General features: G+C 42.6%; 1 protein-coding gene across 4 annotated transcripts in view; it reads left to right on the top strand.

Moving 5' to 3' along the window:
• SETBP1 (SET binding protein 1) overlaps nucleotides 1-17,821 on the top strand; it is a 262,561-nt gene that overhangs the window by 118,325 nt on the left and 126,415 nt on the right. The gene's annotated exons all lie outside the window — the stretch shown is intronic.

Here is a 17,821-nt window from a genome sequence, read left to right as displayed (position 1 = left end):
TATTAAGTGAAGAAGTCTAAAAATCTTGAGCTGAGAAGGGCTTCTTTTTAATACGTGCTATTCTAATGGGTTGGGGTTTAGGACAGTTTGTATTGCATCCAAAAGATATATATGTGTTAATAATTATTACCAACCTCCTGACACCGGGACCTAATTATGAAGTAAGATGCTTAAATAGGCCATTTGTATAGTGAGCTTCCATATGTCTCCTTGCACACTTTATTTGCTTCACTCCATTGAGATATAATGAGAATGAAACTCCTAGAACTGCCTTTGACTCTGAGGCTCTCCTCTTCATCAGTGATAGCCCACTATTAAGAAGATAATACCTATTTCCCTTTGTTCAGGAGGAAAAAGCTACCATACTGCTACTCCGAAATTCTTGGGCAACATTCCAAATTGCCCAAGTTTCCATATTTCCAAGTTTCCAATGGAAATAGAATGAGAAATGTCAAAACAACCTGCAGTCTAAGAAAGAATCAGAGAAAGGTCCAAGAAGGTTAGAACAGTATGATCTTGAAGAAACACTACCTGCCTTATCTACCTCAAAACCTTACTGAAAAGCAATGTTGTGGTATTTCAGTCAATGTATAGATGGCAGCTTGAGGAACTCAATGCATAGATGCAGTCTGAGAAGTGCTGTGTTTGGCTTTTTTCCTCCTAGGATATAAAGAAGGGGAAAAGGTTGGGAAAAGGCTGGTTGAGTTTTAATTTAGTTTTGAATACTTTGCTTGGTGTGGACCAACATTCACTCTAAGGCTCTCCATGGTTTGCTGCAGAGCACGTTCTTTATATATATCAAAGACTCCATCCCATGCTTCAGGTGTCTTGCTTCATTTTTTCACTCCACTCAGCCCAAAGTCAGCAAAAACTTAAATGTGTGTTTGAGTACCATTTTCTTTCTGGGTGAGCTTTAATGAGTGCTCAGTGTTTTGGGTTGTTTCTTTTGGGGTTTTTTTGCTTGTTTGTTTGTTTTTCTTCCTTCCAGTTCAACACCTTAGTTAGTTTTCCACTGAAAGACAGTTCGACTTGCAGTGATTTTGTTTATGATAATTCATTTGCATGTTCCCTTCCAGGAATTGTCATTGCCTTCTAGAAGGGAGGTTAGAACTGGTCCCCTCGCAGTGATAATTATAATCAGACCTGTCAGCCTTCACACAGTCTACGCTTATCACTTGCATTTAGGAGGATTTTTCCTGAAGCCTATTACCACTGCTGCTGCTTAGGGAAAAATTGTCATGATTTTTTTTCTGCTAATCTTTGATGGGTCTCAGCTTTGAGAGCACAGAGAGGAGCAAAATGACTGCCAATTGCAGTTAAGGAAACTGTCTGATAGTCCTGGTGTAGAGCTCTGCATCTGTAGGGCCAGGGTTCAGGGGGATAGTCTGAGTTATGCTGAAGGGTTTAATGTAGTTGTGACAACTCCTGAGGTGTGTGGGAGATGCAAAAGAATGCATTTTCCAGTGGTAATACACACAAAAACTGGCTCTGCAGATCTGCCAGACAAGGACTTCAGGTGTCAGGTGGTTGTTGGCAGTCGTTCTCTCTCTGCCTGCTGTTTTGGGCAGCCATCTGTGGTTCTGTCCATGTTGAACTGCTTGGATGCAGGATGTCCAAAGAAATGGCTGTGGTCAGAGCTGGAGGCAATGGCTGGCATCCAGGGATGGGCACAGTCCAGGACTGATGGACCCACAGCCACTCAAACTCTGCAGTACAGCAGTGGCCAGCGTGGTGGTGTTGGGTAGGATGTTACTCATCCCAAGATGTTTGAAATTTGTCCAGCCTAGTGTTATTCACTGGGAAACAGATCAGCTGTTTACTAGATCTCTCCCCATTTTCACTCCATTATTCCAGTTCATATGCTAATAATCCTTTTTTTTTTTGTTTTTTACTTATTGATAACTTAAAGAAAAAAGAGTAATTTTAACATTTCATTACTTTAAATGAATGATATCTTCTAGTTCTTGCTATGTTATCACCACATTCTTTGTAGTATACTCAGAGATTTGAGCTCCCCTGGTTTTGGCAGAATTTGGGGCTGGTCAGCACTCTGTAGCTCCTGTAGCAAAGGAAATGGTGGGAGACTGTGAAGTCTTGTGTTCTCTACAGTTATATATTTACAGCATGCAGGGGTATAATTTGCCTTTGTTTTATTTAAATTTGCTGGGGACTAGAGATTTATTTATCAGGTGTCACTCCCTGGAGGAAGATAAATGTCATACAGCAAAGACTTCATCTATTATACAAACAGATTTGGAGGCTTTGCTGTAGCTTTTCTGTGCCTGCTGCGTGGAGCAAAAATGCCTTCGGCTGAACAGAGTCAAAGTGATACTTAGCAGTAGCATCTTATGACCTTTTGATCAGCTGAAATCTCAAGCCATATTAGTGGACAGATTATGATGTGATGGAAAGAGGGCCAGGAATAGCCTTTTTATCATGAGATCCTTCCTGTGAATACCCTTCTTCACTGTATTCAGATGGGTAATCACTAGGGCCAGGACGATTGTTTGGAAACAGAGGAGTAAAGTACTGGTGCAGGCCATCCAAGTACACTCAGTTTTGCCAAATGCAGTTCGATATTAGACCTTACAGTTTCTCCCTAATATTCTCCTACCTTCCTGTTTCTATCAAGGCCGTGGGATGACCTTTCAGTTCTTCCTATCACTACTAACCCTGTTTTTGGCAGAAGGATCTGCACAAAACGGCCCCAGAATCTTTGTACCACAGGGGAGCTGCAGTCCTTCAGTTGAAGTTATATACATGGTGAATGTGGATGTTTGACTGTGAAAGGAAACATTCACATGGAAATATCTCTGTCATCTCTGAGATAATAGCAGCAGCGCTCAAACATATTCCAGCCCAAGGAAAGAAGAAAAAATTTAAGTTTTAAAAAATTCACAGCCCCAATAGTGTTTCTCTTTTTATGTAACAAAAAAGAAACAAGAATAACTTTTAAACTCCTCTTACCTACCTGCGTATGGAAGATTACTCTTTAAACTTCATTGTATGTTTAAATTAGCCTACTTTATATCTTAATAGCCAAAAGAAATCTTCAGCCTCCTTTAAATACTTGGGCATGAAAAAACTCTCATTGATTTCTGACTCTGCTTATCAATAATGTTTATGCCAAAGTTTGATCTGGCAGCTGTGGCCAGTCTTGGAAGCAAGGAAAGAGGGAAGGAAGGGAGGAAGGGAGGAAGGGAGGAAGGGAGGAAGCAAGGAAGGAAGCAAGGAAGGAAGCAAGGAAGCAAGGAAGGAAGCAAGGAAGGAAGCAAGGAAACAAGGAAGCAAGGAAGCAAGGAAGGAAGCAAGGAAGCAAGGAAGCAAGGATGTGTTTGTGAAGTCTGGTGTAAATGCATTTGGGTCTGTCTGAGCATGAAGTATGTAGCACAACCGTGAACAGGTTAGCATGGGCTTATCTGAGCTGTAAATGTTTATATTTTCCTCTTGAAGCCAAATGAGCTGCTCATTTTCCAGATGGGAAGAAGAAGGGCTGGAAGCACATGAATCCCAAACTACTGTCAGTGTAGCGGGGATGCTGATCAACCAGGTCTGGAGAACAATAGCTGCCACAGCCCTATGGAAGCTCTTTGAAAATGAGAAGGTTATGGAGGTGGAGGAAATGCACAGCAGGACACTGTCTCCTCTTGTCTCCCCCATCCTCTTCAATCAGGTGCCTGCTGGGCTTCCCACTCCTCCTGGCTTTTACACTAGATCATAGGATCATAAGGTATTAGACTCTGCTGGCTGAGTCTAATGCTGAAGTCGTCCACCATCCTCCTGGCATTATAGCTCCCTGAGGCAGGGAGCTGCCGTGAAGTGTTGAGGCAGTGAGCCCACACGGTGCTTTTAGCTGCAGCTGTCAGAGCCACAGAGGTGTTCAGATAGGAGCTGGGAGGAGGCACCAGCTGCCTGGCACAAATCTCCACCACCTTTTCCTTGGGAAAAACACTCACTGTGAAGGGTGGGTGGCAGCCTTGGTGCTGTCTGTACACCAAGAAAGTGACATTGCTGGAGTACAGTCAGCTCACTACAGCAAGGTGATCCTTCCCAAGCTCCACCTGCAAACCAGGAGCCAGTCACAGAGATCAGGGGAACCATTCAGAGGGATGAGTTTCTCTGAATGACTTCCTTCTGAGGGTAAGAGCTTCTGATGGTAGCTTTGAAACCTTCCCACTGAAAGGCTTTGTGGTGTGTATGGTGAAGAGAGGTAAGCACAGAGTGTTTCCTCTGCCTTTCTCCAGTGCCTTGCAGTGCTTGGGTCCCTATAAGGTGTAGAAGAGTGCTTGAATTTGGGTGACACCATACCAAGATCTTCCTCTTGGTGCAGGATTGCATTAATGCTCAAGTGTCTTCTTCCAATTGGTCCCTGCCCTGATATAGTCAGTTTTTCTCAAAGTAAAGTGCTTCCAATCAGTTTCCTGTAACTCAGAAGGACCCATGAAATCAGACTCACTTTTCCTTCAGCAGCTGGGCACAGAAATTTTCATGAAGCATCTTATGGTTCTCTAGTTTAGCATGGTCACAGCACATGACAACTGCTTGAGATGGGATCCATTTTTGGAGATATGTAATTTAAAGTTACAAATGTTGCAGATGCAATATCAGGCAGATGACAGTGGTGTGGGATGTGACAAAGGGAATGGTGGTTTGTTTATGAAGTTAAGTTGCCCATGTATAACATCTGTGCCATTTTAAAGACATAACATCTGTTTCCTTGCAATCATTCTTAGATTTCAGGCTAAGGTTTATCACTGAATAAGGGTGATATCATGAGCCCATGAAAGATTATTGTTCTGACCAAACTTAGGGCCATGCAACTCCCTTCTCCTTGTTGGAAATAGGTAACCTTGCATGGGAAAGATGAAAAAGGACAGATGTCATACTAATATCTTAGGCCTCATCTTAAGCAAGTTAAGTAGTGTCTGGGAATGTCTCTTGGCATAGGAGTGTGACTGGATCTACTCAAACTACTAGAGCAGTCCTTGGCATGCTTTTGGTCCATGGCAACTAGCAAACTGCTAAATCATTCGTAAGCATGGATCGAGGTTCATCCCAGTGAGCCATTTGCGTTTAATGGCTGCATTAGGGAAGCTAAGACACGATTGTGAGCAGAGATATGAACTGTTCTGTGCCAGTTGGCCTCAATGCCTGTGAATATTTCTGGGCATGTTTAACTTACTAGCAGCTGAAGAGGCTCAGGCTCAACTGAGAAACTGGAGTCCATCATCCTGAACTCTGTCAGCAGCAAAAGGGAGAGAAGAGACACTGTCAGAGACTGATTCAGCATCCCTTGGTCCTGACCTCTCCAAGATCATAGATGGCAGCTAAGGCAACGAAGCATACAGAGTTCAACACACTCATGGCTGAGAAAAGGCTTTTCTTTATCACAGAAAAAGGCTGTGGATGGTACACTTGCATTTCTTGAATATTTACTCATCACCTCCTCTGCCTTTCCAAGCCTGAATTAAAAGAGCTGTAAGTTTTTAGATACTACTTCATGCAGCAGCAAGTACCATGAGTTATTTTTCTTCACAGAAAGCATTCCTTTTTCCCTCACCATAGGAAAGCTCCTTCCTCAATGGGTTCCAGTGATACAATTGGTGTTCTGTACAATTGCCTTTTAATAGTTCGGTGGTTGATAGTTAAGTCAGTCCACAGGAGAAAATTGTGGATTTATTTATAATAAAGCAGGTCATGGAAAGACATAGCATTATGTCTTTCAAATATAACTAAACCTTTTGTTTGATAAATAAAGTTTTATTTTGAATTCATCCTATCCAAATACATATATGTTTATAGCTATATACATAATACTTTTTCACACTGAATCAAAAACCTAGGTGAAAAAAAAAAAATTGGCCTAACTACTACAACCAAGGTGTAATATTGCATTATCTTTTCATTCATTGAAAACTGTGCACAAGGCCATCTGATAATGTACATATTTAAATATCAAACTAAATGCCTTTCCTTTGAAAATACCTCAAGTGTTTGGTCAAAGGAGGGGAAAAAAATTACTGATGTAATTCATGCCATATTTGGAAACATGACCCTATTCTGCAGGTATCAGTGAAGAAGGCATTTTCTCCAGGTATGTCAGTAAGTCAGATAAGTAAATTATCTTTTTGACATTTTAAAGATGTTCCATTTTAGTCAAAAGAAGCAATATCCGTGTTCTGTCACCGAAACTCAATGCCTTGTGTTGCTTGTTAACAACTGCACATTCATTTGTTTCAGTGTCCCAGTTTGATACCAAGTATCAATGCACTGCTGCATACCAAATAATCGATGATTCTGTCAGTTGAGTATGCCCTGGAAATACAATATTACCATTAATATTGATCCACACAGCAGAAATCAAGGCATCAGACTTTGCAGACATTAACTTGCTAGCAACCTGGCTTTTATTTGCAGAGCAGCCAGCTTGAAAATTGCTGCATTGTGCTACCCCCCAGGGACCAGTGTTTTCTGAACACCCTCTTTCCATGTATAGTAATGATCATGAGCAGAAGCATGAGGGTATCAGGGCACGTGTGACTTGGCAGATAGGGTGCATGTAGTTTTGCTTCACCCTTCTGTGGCTTCTGGGTGCAGCAAACAAGATGAAAAGAGAGCCGGTAAAACCAAGCTGCATCAGCTCTGGTTTCCACCTCTGACAGTGCAGCTTGGCTGGCCCGACTCATCCATGTCCCGGCGTGCTCTTCTAGATAGGAGGAGTGAGATGGGCTGCAGATGGATGTCTTGAGACCTCTGACAACCCACTCCAGGCATCACGAGTACTGTTGTTAAAGAAGGTTTGTGTGGTTTGCTTGCTCAGGTGACTTAAGGCTCAAGCTATGGGGTGGGAGGAAAAAAACCCCGCAACATCGAGGTGTGCTGGCAGTGTTGAGAGCATCTGTTTTTTTGTCTCCTGTCCCTCAGGGCTGTCAGGCTGCCTTAGCAAAAAGAAAACGTGGTGCTCTCTATTCCCATGTGTGCCATCACTCACACCCCTGTGAGTCTGGCGATCTTTGCCACATCTGTAATGGGTTCATGATGAAGCTGTGAATGAAAGTTTGGCAGATGATTGATTTTACAGTTGTCAGTCTTCCCAGAAGCAGCCCAGAATTTCATTAACGAAGATAAAGGCATGATTTCCTATAAGCTCTTTCCAGGTTTTACTAGATTCAGATAAATTAAATCAGTATTTTATCTATGTGACACCAAAATTTGTTGGTGCAGTACTCTTCACATAGGGATACTGTATTTCTCATCTCTTGTATTTCAGCAGCAGCTACACTTTAGTATTCTATGACCATTGATAGTGTTTCTTTTATAAGTGTCTTCAATAATTTTTATTGCTATATAAGTTTTATAAGTCATCTTCAATAACAAAAAGTGCTGGGGAGAAAGCTATCTGTACAGGAACAAGATTACTTGGTGATGATAAGTAAGGAGATGTTAACACTTGGGAAAAGGGAATGGGTCCACCCTGCTGCCATGGCTAGAAAAAGGCAAAGGTGGAAGAGTAAAAGCAGGAGCCTCAGATGGCTGGAAGGAATTAATGAGACCCCCTAACAAGGTGGGGGAGGGAAATGGCTATCACAGGAACTTTCTTTCCCTTATGGCAGAAGGAGGAGAAGCACCCTAACCCATGTGGTTCTCCTCCTGACATGGAGCCATCTTAGCCTAGAGTGACTCACTCTGCTAACATGGTCACACACTCAGCCACCACACAGGGGCTGAGAAACTTCTCACACCATATGGAGGAACATGAGTAACAGTGTCCAGGGTCCTCCCCTCAGTGGGAGGCATGTGTGCCACAGGGTGTCTGCCTCAGGATTTTTGATGACGATGTTACCAGCTTAGTTCTGTCTTGAAGGTGACCTTTAGCCATATCATCAAAAGCTCCCTTGCTCCCACAGAGCAAATTCATCAGCCTTATCCTTCATCTGAGGATTCCAGATTATCTCCTCCAGCATGGCAAGCCAGGGAAATGAAGATCAAGGGAACTTCTTTTGAAGTTTCTGTGAAGACCAGAGACTCGTATTATGTCTTGTAGGTAGGGATCAAAGTCAATCTTTGCCTGCTAGAGCAGTCTGAGTTGCCAGGAGATGCAACATAAGGCTCTGCATCTACTGGCATTTCCTATGACCCAGGATCATATCAAAAATTGCACTTCTACACTCTTTCAGAGGGAAGAAACAAAATTCAGACATTCAGCCAGAAGCTGATACGACTTATAGCTCAGGATTGCTGCTGTGCAAGGAAATGGAATTAGAGCTGAAGTTTTGACATTGTGAAGTTAGAGTCATCAATTGTGGCTGTGTACTATCAACAAAATGAGATGATGTCACAGTTTCACAGTCTTTAAAACATTTCTCCCTCTATGAGTATCACCTGTCTTCTCTGTACAGCCTCAGCAGCTTACTTCAGCTGCTTCAACTGAAACCAGAAATGGTGTCATTATACTTCCCCTCTCCTCCCTCCCCTCCACACACTGGTGTGCATGTCCATTTCTGTCCTTATCTCCTCTTTTAGATAAAATGCCCCAAAATGGCATCATTGAAGTTCAGAGGTCATTGGTGACTTCAAAATTCTCTCCAACGTTCTTGGATCAAAACCAAATGGAGTTTGAATCAATGTGAGAGTCAAGAGGCCAAGAGAATACAATGATGTGTCCAACACTGTTGGCTTGCTGGTTTCAGAGTGCTTCTGGCAGCCATCTGCTTGTTTGAATTGGAGGATGTGATACTTTTAAAAGTCAGAGAAAAAAAAAAACCACATGCTCAACCACACTCTTCAGATATTGTACTTGATAACAGCATTCTCTTCTTTGTGTGTCCATTCTCTTACAGCCTCGTGAATGTTCTGTTTTGCATTCATGCTGTCAGCAGGTGTTCATGGGGTTGGAATACCTCGATGTGTAAATGTCTAATTAAAAAAAATAAAAATAATAATTTTGAGGTCTCAAAACATTACCTCTTCACCCCACTTGATGAATGAGCAGCAGAATAGTGTGTTATTAAAACTCAGTAGCCTCTCAGTTATATACATGGTTAATGATTGGCCTTTTTAAGCTAAAAAATACCTTTTTTTTCCCCTTTCTTTTCACTGTACTACTCCTATTTCAACCCTCTAGTCCCAGGCTTGTCCTGTGTAACAATGAAACTGATCCTTTTATGGGTGGTGTTAACTGAGACACCACTGACCAAATCACATTTAAGAGCTAAATTCCTTTTTTTATTCTCAAAGGTGGTCAGGATCAAAGTAAAGAGAGACTGGGGCTGGAGAGAGAAACTTGAACTCCCAGCATACCCTTCCCATGAACAAATAAAGACATTATAGTTTCCCTTGCTGCCAGTGTGGCCTTTATAACCAGCCACATGTCCACTGTTTAGAAGATGATCCTGTGGTAGTCCATAAAAATCCCTGTCGCGGGTGGACCGTCATAAAGGCTGTGTGCCATTAAAAGGTGAAGACAAGACTTAGAGGTGTTTTCAGTGGCAGGGAAAGGCTTTGCCCTGACTGTTGACACACCCAGCTGTGGCCAGCTGTTACTGGGGTTGTGTGCATCTCATGGGAGAGGTTTGCAAGAGGACTGTGGAGAAGGCTGGTGGATGTGTAATGAGAGCCTTCCCCTGCAGGAGAGACAGCCTTGGGGAAGAGATGAAGGTGTATTAGGAGAAGTGTTTATACTCTTACTTGGCACATGCTTAAGGAAAACATTCTTTGTGGATTTAAAAAAAAAAAATATGTATGAATAAGGTATTCATAAACTAATGAAAGCGACATTTTCAACAATTATAATGGACTCCATTAAATTCTGGACATATACCACATCACAATGTTTATCTGCAAAGCAGTATTTCCCCATGCTTAATAAAAAGAAACAGTGGGAGCACTGCAGCAAATTTAAGCCACTTCTGGAACTCAGTGTCAGAATTTTAATGGCATCCACATTACCCTGGCTTCTTTTTATAGCTTCATCTTGCTTTATGTGACAATACTTAGTTTTTATGTCATGCTTTTCAAACATAAATCCCAGTATCTCACAAAGCAGTCAAGGATGCTATGCCCATTTTAGAGACCACAGAAAACACTTAAATGAGATTATTTGATTGTGGCCCTAGAGCAGCCCTGCTGGGAGCAGACCTTGATCTTAAATCTCATCCTGGAAGTCCACTGAATCACCAATGGGAAGTTTTACCTCTTTGTGGAAAGGGTCATAAGGGATGTTATTTAAATGCTTGCTTCAAAAGGAGTGGACATCTTTCCACTGACTTCTTGGAGTGCCAGTTTGCTTTACTCTTGACAGAGTCAAGCACTCAGAAATGGTAACTGCAAGGGAAAATATTAAACTTGGTAGATAAAACAAATAGCACAAGTCTGCCTGTGATTTCTTCCATTTTTATCACTGTCTGTATCCTGCTGGGTCTTCCAAGTGGGATTTTTTTGTACGTCCTGTTTGGTAGGGAGAAGGGAAGAGCTGACTTTGAAGGGATCTCAGGTTCTGTCTTCTTTTGAAGCTTTGTGAGACTCACCAGCTCCTGTGCTGGTTTGACAGTGGAAGTGAAAGGAACTTGGGAAGCACAGAGGTGTGAAGGCAATACTATAATTCCCTGCCAAAGCCAGCTGTGTCACTGGGTGATTAGCCAGTTGTTTTGGGTGGAAAGTCACTTGCTTACTTAAAATGATCCTTTTCTCCAATGCTGTAATTCCAGTTGTGGTCCTAAATGTCCTGTAGCAAGGGTTTAATCCTGAAGCCATCCTTGTGATGTCTGAGTTGGCAACCTTTGGTGTTCCCAAAATGTCTTGCTGTGTTACAAAAGTCTTATTGCAGACTTTGAGGGGCCATGCTTTAGTCCAGTCACTCCATCCTGGCTGTTGAAGGGTCACCACATCCCTTAAAATCCTTGAGTGTGGCCTTTGTCATCATGCACCAGGCCATTTTGCAGGCAGAGGTTTATTTGCAAGAAAAATACAAAGGTATTGGTGTTCTGCAACTCCCAGTATCTGTGGGAACCATGTTGCCAAATGCCCTTTCCCTTCAGCTTTGGAAGTCTCCCTGCATGGAACTGCCTCTGATTTGCAATGACAGAAGATATGACGGATGAGCCTCTCTGGGCTCCCTCCTTCTTGGAAATGAGCTGTAAATATAAATGGATTATGTCCCAGTGAAATCAGCCTGTGAATGAATCAATCAGGCAGGTTCAGAAATCTTCCAAGTGCTTCCAGGGAGAAAGCGTACTTCAAAAATGACTCCTTGATAATTGAGGAACCATCCCTCCACACATTGATGGAGCTACTGCCACTGCTCTATTTCCTATTAAGAGAGCCTCTGGCCTCAGGAGCAGAGGAGGAAAGTTGGCAATAGCATCTTTTCTCCCCAGCCATTACTGCCCTATGAATCCACTGTTTGGCCAAGGAAAGAGCTTTCTGTTCCAGGGCCTATTTTTCCTCCAAGGGACAGATCCCTAAATGTAGGGGAGCAGAGGTAAAAATAATAAGTTCAATGTGTATCTCAGATCCAAGCCAGGTTTCTTTTTCTGAGGGAAGCTTAAAAAAGTGCCATTCTCCAGTTCCATATAACTTGAGGACCTGGCTGCTTTCTGTAGACTCATGATTTTGTGAGGCTTTTAACACTGGGGGTAAAGACTTTAAAGTCTGTGGCTGAATTTCTCCTGTCAATGCTGGCCTGACCTATGAGAGATGAGAGTTGGTTTTCTGGAAGAGGGCTTAAATCAGAGGTTGAGGTTGACTTGGGCAAAGGGACTAGGAAGTTGAAGGAGACCCTCAACCATTGTTAACTTTTTATCAGACAGTGTGAGAAAATTATGCCAGAGCATGCTCATGAAAGCATTTATGTATGAGAGAGAGGGCTATTTTACCTGCACTGTGACTAAACCACTGAAACCACCTTTTGACGACATAACAAGATGAAATTTTCACCCCTGGGCTTAATGCACAGTATTTTAGGTGCTTCAAGCATAGGGGTTTTGGTACACCTAGAGCTGAGCTTGCAAAGAACTGGGGGAACACAGAGGTTGAAATGATTCAACGTCACTTTTTCTCGCCAAACATTTCTCCTGTGTTGCTCAGTTTGTGCAAAGCTTCATCCCCCATGTCATGGTGATTGGGAAGAGCCAGGGTAGTAAGCACATCCAGAAGTGTGTGTTTGTAGATACAAGGCTGATACACTCCAAAAAAGAAAAAAAAAAAAAAAGGCAATCAGCTCCACAAGACCCAGCCAATTAAATCTCCAAGTCTTGTGTTTTGAAAGCGAACATGGGCGGCATCAGAAATTTTCCATCAGCTGTAATAATGCCAATTACTTTGCCAATTGCTGATTCCACTGTGGTTTGTTTAGTGCAGTTGTGCTTCAGCCTCTTGCCTGGGCTGATAGGCTTTGTTTATGCTGACTGTTCATTTGCAGAGCTTGTCTCTCTCTTTTTTTTTCCTCCCTGCTTTCTCTTTTTATCCCTGGGCTGAACTCATAGCCCAGAGCTGCCCTCCTCCCCTTGTGCTCATTTACAGACAGGGATGGGTATAGCCAAGAGGTAATGAGTTTCTTAGGAGAAGGAGATGTTGCTGTTCCCAGCTACTTTGTGAACACAAACATGTTCCTTGTCCTCTTTTTTCTGCTGCGGACTTAAAAAAATGAAGGATCCTCCTAAGAATCCAAGTAGCTTGTCACGGAGTGGGCAGCTGGGATCTGCTGGAGATCGTGGCTCTGAAGCTGATCACTTGTATCCCTGGGAGATGAAAAAGAGACCTTGTGTCTCTCCAGATGGCAAAGGCATACAAGTACACGTACATGCTCCAAGTGAGCTTTCCCTGGAAAGTTAGCGGAAGCATTTCATTACTGTTTATGTTTGAGTCCATGGAAATTAAGGGCTGTATCCACAGCCACTTTGCCCAAGAGCTGTGATTCTTCTCCTGCTAATTGGGGAAGAAGGCTAATCACAGGCGTTTAAAGAGTGCATCTGCCTGACTGACAACTTGAATATAAACTGCTACGATAGCTTCCAGAGATTTTAAAAAGCTGATTGCATTCCCTTCCCTCACCATTCAGGTCCACACTGGGGAGGCTTGAATGACATTTCTTCCTCTGTCTTCCTCCTGCCTGAGACTTAGAGTGGTGCATGTCTTCATCTCCAAGGTGTACATATTTTCCCCTCCATTTTCATCCTCCCTTAGCATCCACTGCCTTTTTTATCTTCTTAGTGATGGTACATTTTGCGTGTCTCACCCCCAGCTACCTCCTGTGGTTTTGGTGGCCTGTGCTCATCTTTGCATCCAGGCTTGTCTTCACAGCCTGCTCCTGCCCAGAGAACACCACAAGCAGGGAGGAATAGCAAAGCTGTAATAGCACAATCCTCACGAACACAGGACTCTGAGTATCTGACAGCAGAGAGTTCATGCAGAGTTTTATTGTGCACCAAGTTTACACTGGCCTTTCATTCCCAGGCAGATGATGTGATAACATGGGCACATCCTCACTGGGATGCAGCAAGGTTTGCTTTTAGCCATCCCTAGGGCAGGCAAAGGAGCCCCAGAAACATGTTCTGTCACTGGCAGTATCAGCTAGAGGTGAGGCTACCTGCTCTCTATTCCTACCTTGATACTGGTTTCATCTTTGCAGCTGACAAAAATGTAAGTGACACACTCTGCTGTTCGCAGACCCCACCATCACTGGGAATTTCAGCTCTTGCAGTTCATACCAGCCACAAATAGACAAAAAGCAGACAAGCTGCTGGCTCAGAGAAATGCAGCAGAGGAAATTTGTAGGGAAACTGTCTAGTAACCCTAAACTAGGAAATTGAAGCAGATGTAGGCTTTATGAGAGGAGCATGCCAGGATGTGGTTCTTTTTCCAGCCGTGTCACTGCAGTGGACCTTATTCTTGACTTGGCAGCCTATGTTGCCCTCCAAAGCACTACAAAGCATAAATGGGTCTGAAGACTCCCCTTACACAGTCCAAAAGTAATATTTTTCATCCACTTTGTATTCATTGCAGCACAGCTGCCACAGACACCAGCTGCAAGCCTTGTTTTCTTCATAGGAAACCAAGATACAATGAAAAATAATTTTTCCAAGTCACAAACCTAATTTGTGATTAATTTAAAAATAGAAGGGAACCTTTTCTACCTCCTGTCTTACCTGGAGGATGGTATACTATACATGTTTCACATGAGAATATTTAAGGAACATCTGGTAGTTCAGCAATCACTAAGTCCATGCCACATGCAGTTCACCCTCAACCAAAAGAAATATCTCTAGTATTTTGAGGACACCAAAAGATTTTCCTTTTCAGAAAGCAAGTAAAACATGTTCAGTTGGGATTGGTATCAATGTTACTGACCTTTTTTTTTTTTTATCCTTTATATCCCTATGTGCTTACTGAGTACTATTAAAGCTTCATGAGATAATAAAATTGTGTGTATGTCACAATATAATAAGTCATCTGGAGATTTAAAATGGCAAAGGGATTATAAAGCTAGAGGCAGCTTCGTTGGTGTGGCCGGCTTGGTGTTTATTTTAGGGAAGGATTTGTTATCTCAACATGCTGAAGCACTGGTTTCAGAGTCCTGACACTTCATGCCCTGCAACTAAGGTCAAAGGCAGGCTGGTCTCTTTCCTGGTGTCTAATTTTACATTTTTGTACTGTCATCTGCTGGGTAATAGCAGGGTTCAGCAGAAAAACCAAAGCCATGTTTGTCATAGGTTTCTTCAGGAGAACTTCACCATTTGGTTACTAACTCAAATGCAGTGGATTCCCGTCTGGACATATTTTCTACCATAACTCAGGGGAAAGCAAGCAATGGAATTTAATGCAGGTCTCTGAGGCAGACTTTGGTTATGTTAAGCCCTAGGAGACTTTGGAGACATTCCTTCTTTGGTCCAAAACGGCAGACTAGAGTTCATAGAATATGCTGAGTTGGACGGGACCCATCAGAATCATCAAGTCCAACTCCTGTCCCTGTGTAGGGCAGCCCCAGGATCACACTATGTGCCTGAGAGCATCATCCAAGCACTTCTTGAACTCAGGAAGCCCTGGTGCTCTGACCACTTCCCTGGGGAGCTTGTTCCATTGCTTAACTGCCCTTGGGTGAAAAACCTGATATCTAACCTAAACCTCCCCTGATTCAGCTTGCTGCCATTTCCCTGGGTCCTGTCTTCAGTCACAGGAGTGAAGAAATTGTTAACCCTCATGAAGAAACTATAAATTGCAAAGAGGTCACCCCTCAGCCTCCTTTTCTCCAAACTGAAAAACCCAAGTAACCTCAGCTGCTCCTCATGAGTCATCCCTTCCAGACCCTTCACCATCCTTGTTGCTCTCATTTGGACTTGAGAGTGTCTTTTCTATAATGCAGTGCCCAAAACTGCACACAGTATTAAAGGTGAGGCCGTAACAGTGCAGAGCAGAGTGGGACAATCACTGCCCTTGACAGTGGCTGGTGATGCTTTTCTTAATGCATTTTGGGGTACACATGGTTGTCCCTCCTGGCTGCCAGGGCACACTACTGGATTATATTCAGTTTTCCATCAACTAGGACCCCCAGGTCTCTTTCCACCACACTTACCTCCAGCCATTCATTCCCTGGTCTGTACTTGCCACCAGGGTTGCAAGTTGTCCTCAGTGCAGAATTCAGCACTTGCCCTTGTTGAACTTCATGTGGTCAGTGATTGCCCATCTCTCTAACCTGTCAAAGTCTTTCTGCAGGGCCTGCCTGGCCATGAGGGAGGTGGCCACCTCTCCCAACTTGGTGTCATTCGCAAACTTGCTTAAAATTATTTCCAGTAGTGTGTCCAAGTCGTTGATAGAGCTGTTGAGGAGGACTGGGACAAAGATGGAGCCCTGTGGGACCCCAGCAGTGGCTGGTCACAGCCTGGTGTTACCCCATTCACTGTTACTCCTAGTGCTTGACCTGAAAGGCAGTTGCTCACCCATCATACAGAAGGATACTATGAGAGACAGTATAAAAAGCTTTCCTGAAGTCTAGAAATATTACATGCACTGGCTTCCCTTGATCAACTAGGTGGTGGGTTATCTTGTCATAAAAGGAAGTTAAGTGTGACATCCAGGACTTGTCAAACCTCATGAAGCCCTGCTGACTGTGACCAATGATTATATTGTCTTCCAGGGCATTTTCAAAACCTCTCAGACCTTTTTCATAATTTTACCATGCACTGAGGTTAGACTGACTTGTCTGTAGTTTCCACAGTCCTCCTTAAATGGAAAGAGTAATTGTGCATCAGAAGAATGGGAGGATACCAACTGCTATGATGGGAGACAACACAACGTGGAGAACAGTTCATGAGAAGACATGCTCTCTAACTCTAACATGTGCATATCCCTATCCATAAAAAGAGAACATCAGTAATTCTCTATCTTGTGGAGAGCTAAGAAGCTAAATTAATTACTGTTTGTGAAGCTAATTGAGATTCCCAGATGAGCACTCTTTTGGAACATTCTAATTCTTCTTCTTATTATTTCCATTGAGATTTGGCTCCGTGTAATTAGTTTTCTGTATCTGCAAACAGGTATGTTCTCTCAAGCTATTTTGAGGCATTCCTCAAGGGACTGGCCCATGCAGAGCTGTGTGTCATGAGGAAGCACTAGCAATCAGGATGGAGCCATGTTCCTGCACTCCTATTGCACCCCAAATTTGTGTCTGTCTCCTTGTACAACTGTGCTCTTCAGAACATTATGTTTCTGCAAGTGAATAGACATAACTTAAGAAAACCTGGTCTGTTGCAAATTTATGCATGGCTATAAATTATTATGGTAAATTATACTTGTGTTGGTGCAATGGAATAAAGCCCACAGGTGGGCTACATCCAATCCAGAGAAGGCAATGTTTTCCTGACAGCATTTAAGTGTCTCTAGGCTTGGACATCATCGTTGTGTTGTCTCCCATCATATCAGTTTGTATCCTCCCATTCTTTTGATCTTCTGTTGGGTTTAAAGTTAAATAAACTCTCATATAGTGTGTACCAGTCACATAGCATTTCAGTTTATGCTCCCAAGTGCTGTTGAGCTCGATAATTCTGAGTTAGCTCAATATTTTCGAAAAAGTCAATAAAAGCTTCAGTTGTCATTGCTGAAGATTCACTTGTCAAACATCTCTCCCACTTAAAAGTAGCACGACAGTAGTAAGCCAAAAACACCTACTAAAATAGTTCTGATTTTAACACAAAAGAACCCCTTAGGATTATGTAAGAGCTATAGGAAGTATATTGTTTTATTTATGAATGGGCAACTCTGTCTATTCATTATTTCCTCAGCCTAGGTTGGTGTGTTTTGCTTTTCCTTTCCTTTCATAAGTAAGCAATAATTGACACTGAGAGATTCAAAGGAGTTTAAGGATCTTCAAACACCAGCAGCTTTGCCAGGGGTTTCATCTGAAGGAAGCTAAATAAGTATGAGATGGAAAGCTTGGGGAAGCAAACAAACAAACAAAAATTAAGTCAATGTGTCAAAACAGGCTGTGTGACTTAGACTGCAGTTGTGTTTGTTTACCTTTCTTGTGCATAAAGCTCAGAGGAGATGGGCTCAGTTATGGGACAATGGTTATAAGCAAACTGAGGAACTTTGCAGCGGTCACATCTTTGTTCCAATGAGAACATAGAAGTGTAGGCATTTCTATTCCTGTACCAAGTCAGTGAAACACTCAGTCTCATACCTGTGTCTGATGTACTCAAGTTCTACTGTGGTGATTTTTGTGTTCCTGTTATCTTGGAATAGTCCTTCAAAATCTGTATTTACCAAGGCATTTATATTTACCCTAATTATATTTGCCCTAAAGGTAACTAGAAGATTTGTCTCACACATC

Source organism: Heliangelus exortis, chromosome Z (genome assembly GCF_036169615.1).
Source record: "Heliangelus exortis chromosome Z, bHelExo1.hap1, whole genome shotgun sequence".
Taxonomy (NCBI): Eukaryota; Metazoa; Chordata; class Aves; order Apodiformes; family Trochilidae; genus Heliangelus; species Heliangelus exortis.
This window is presented reverse-complemented; position numbering and strand designations above follow the sequence as displayed.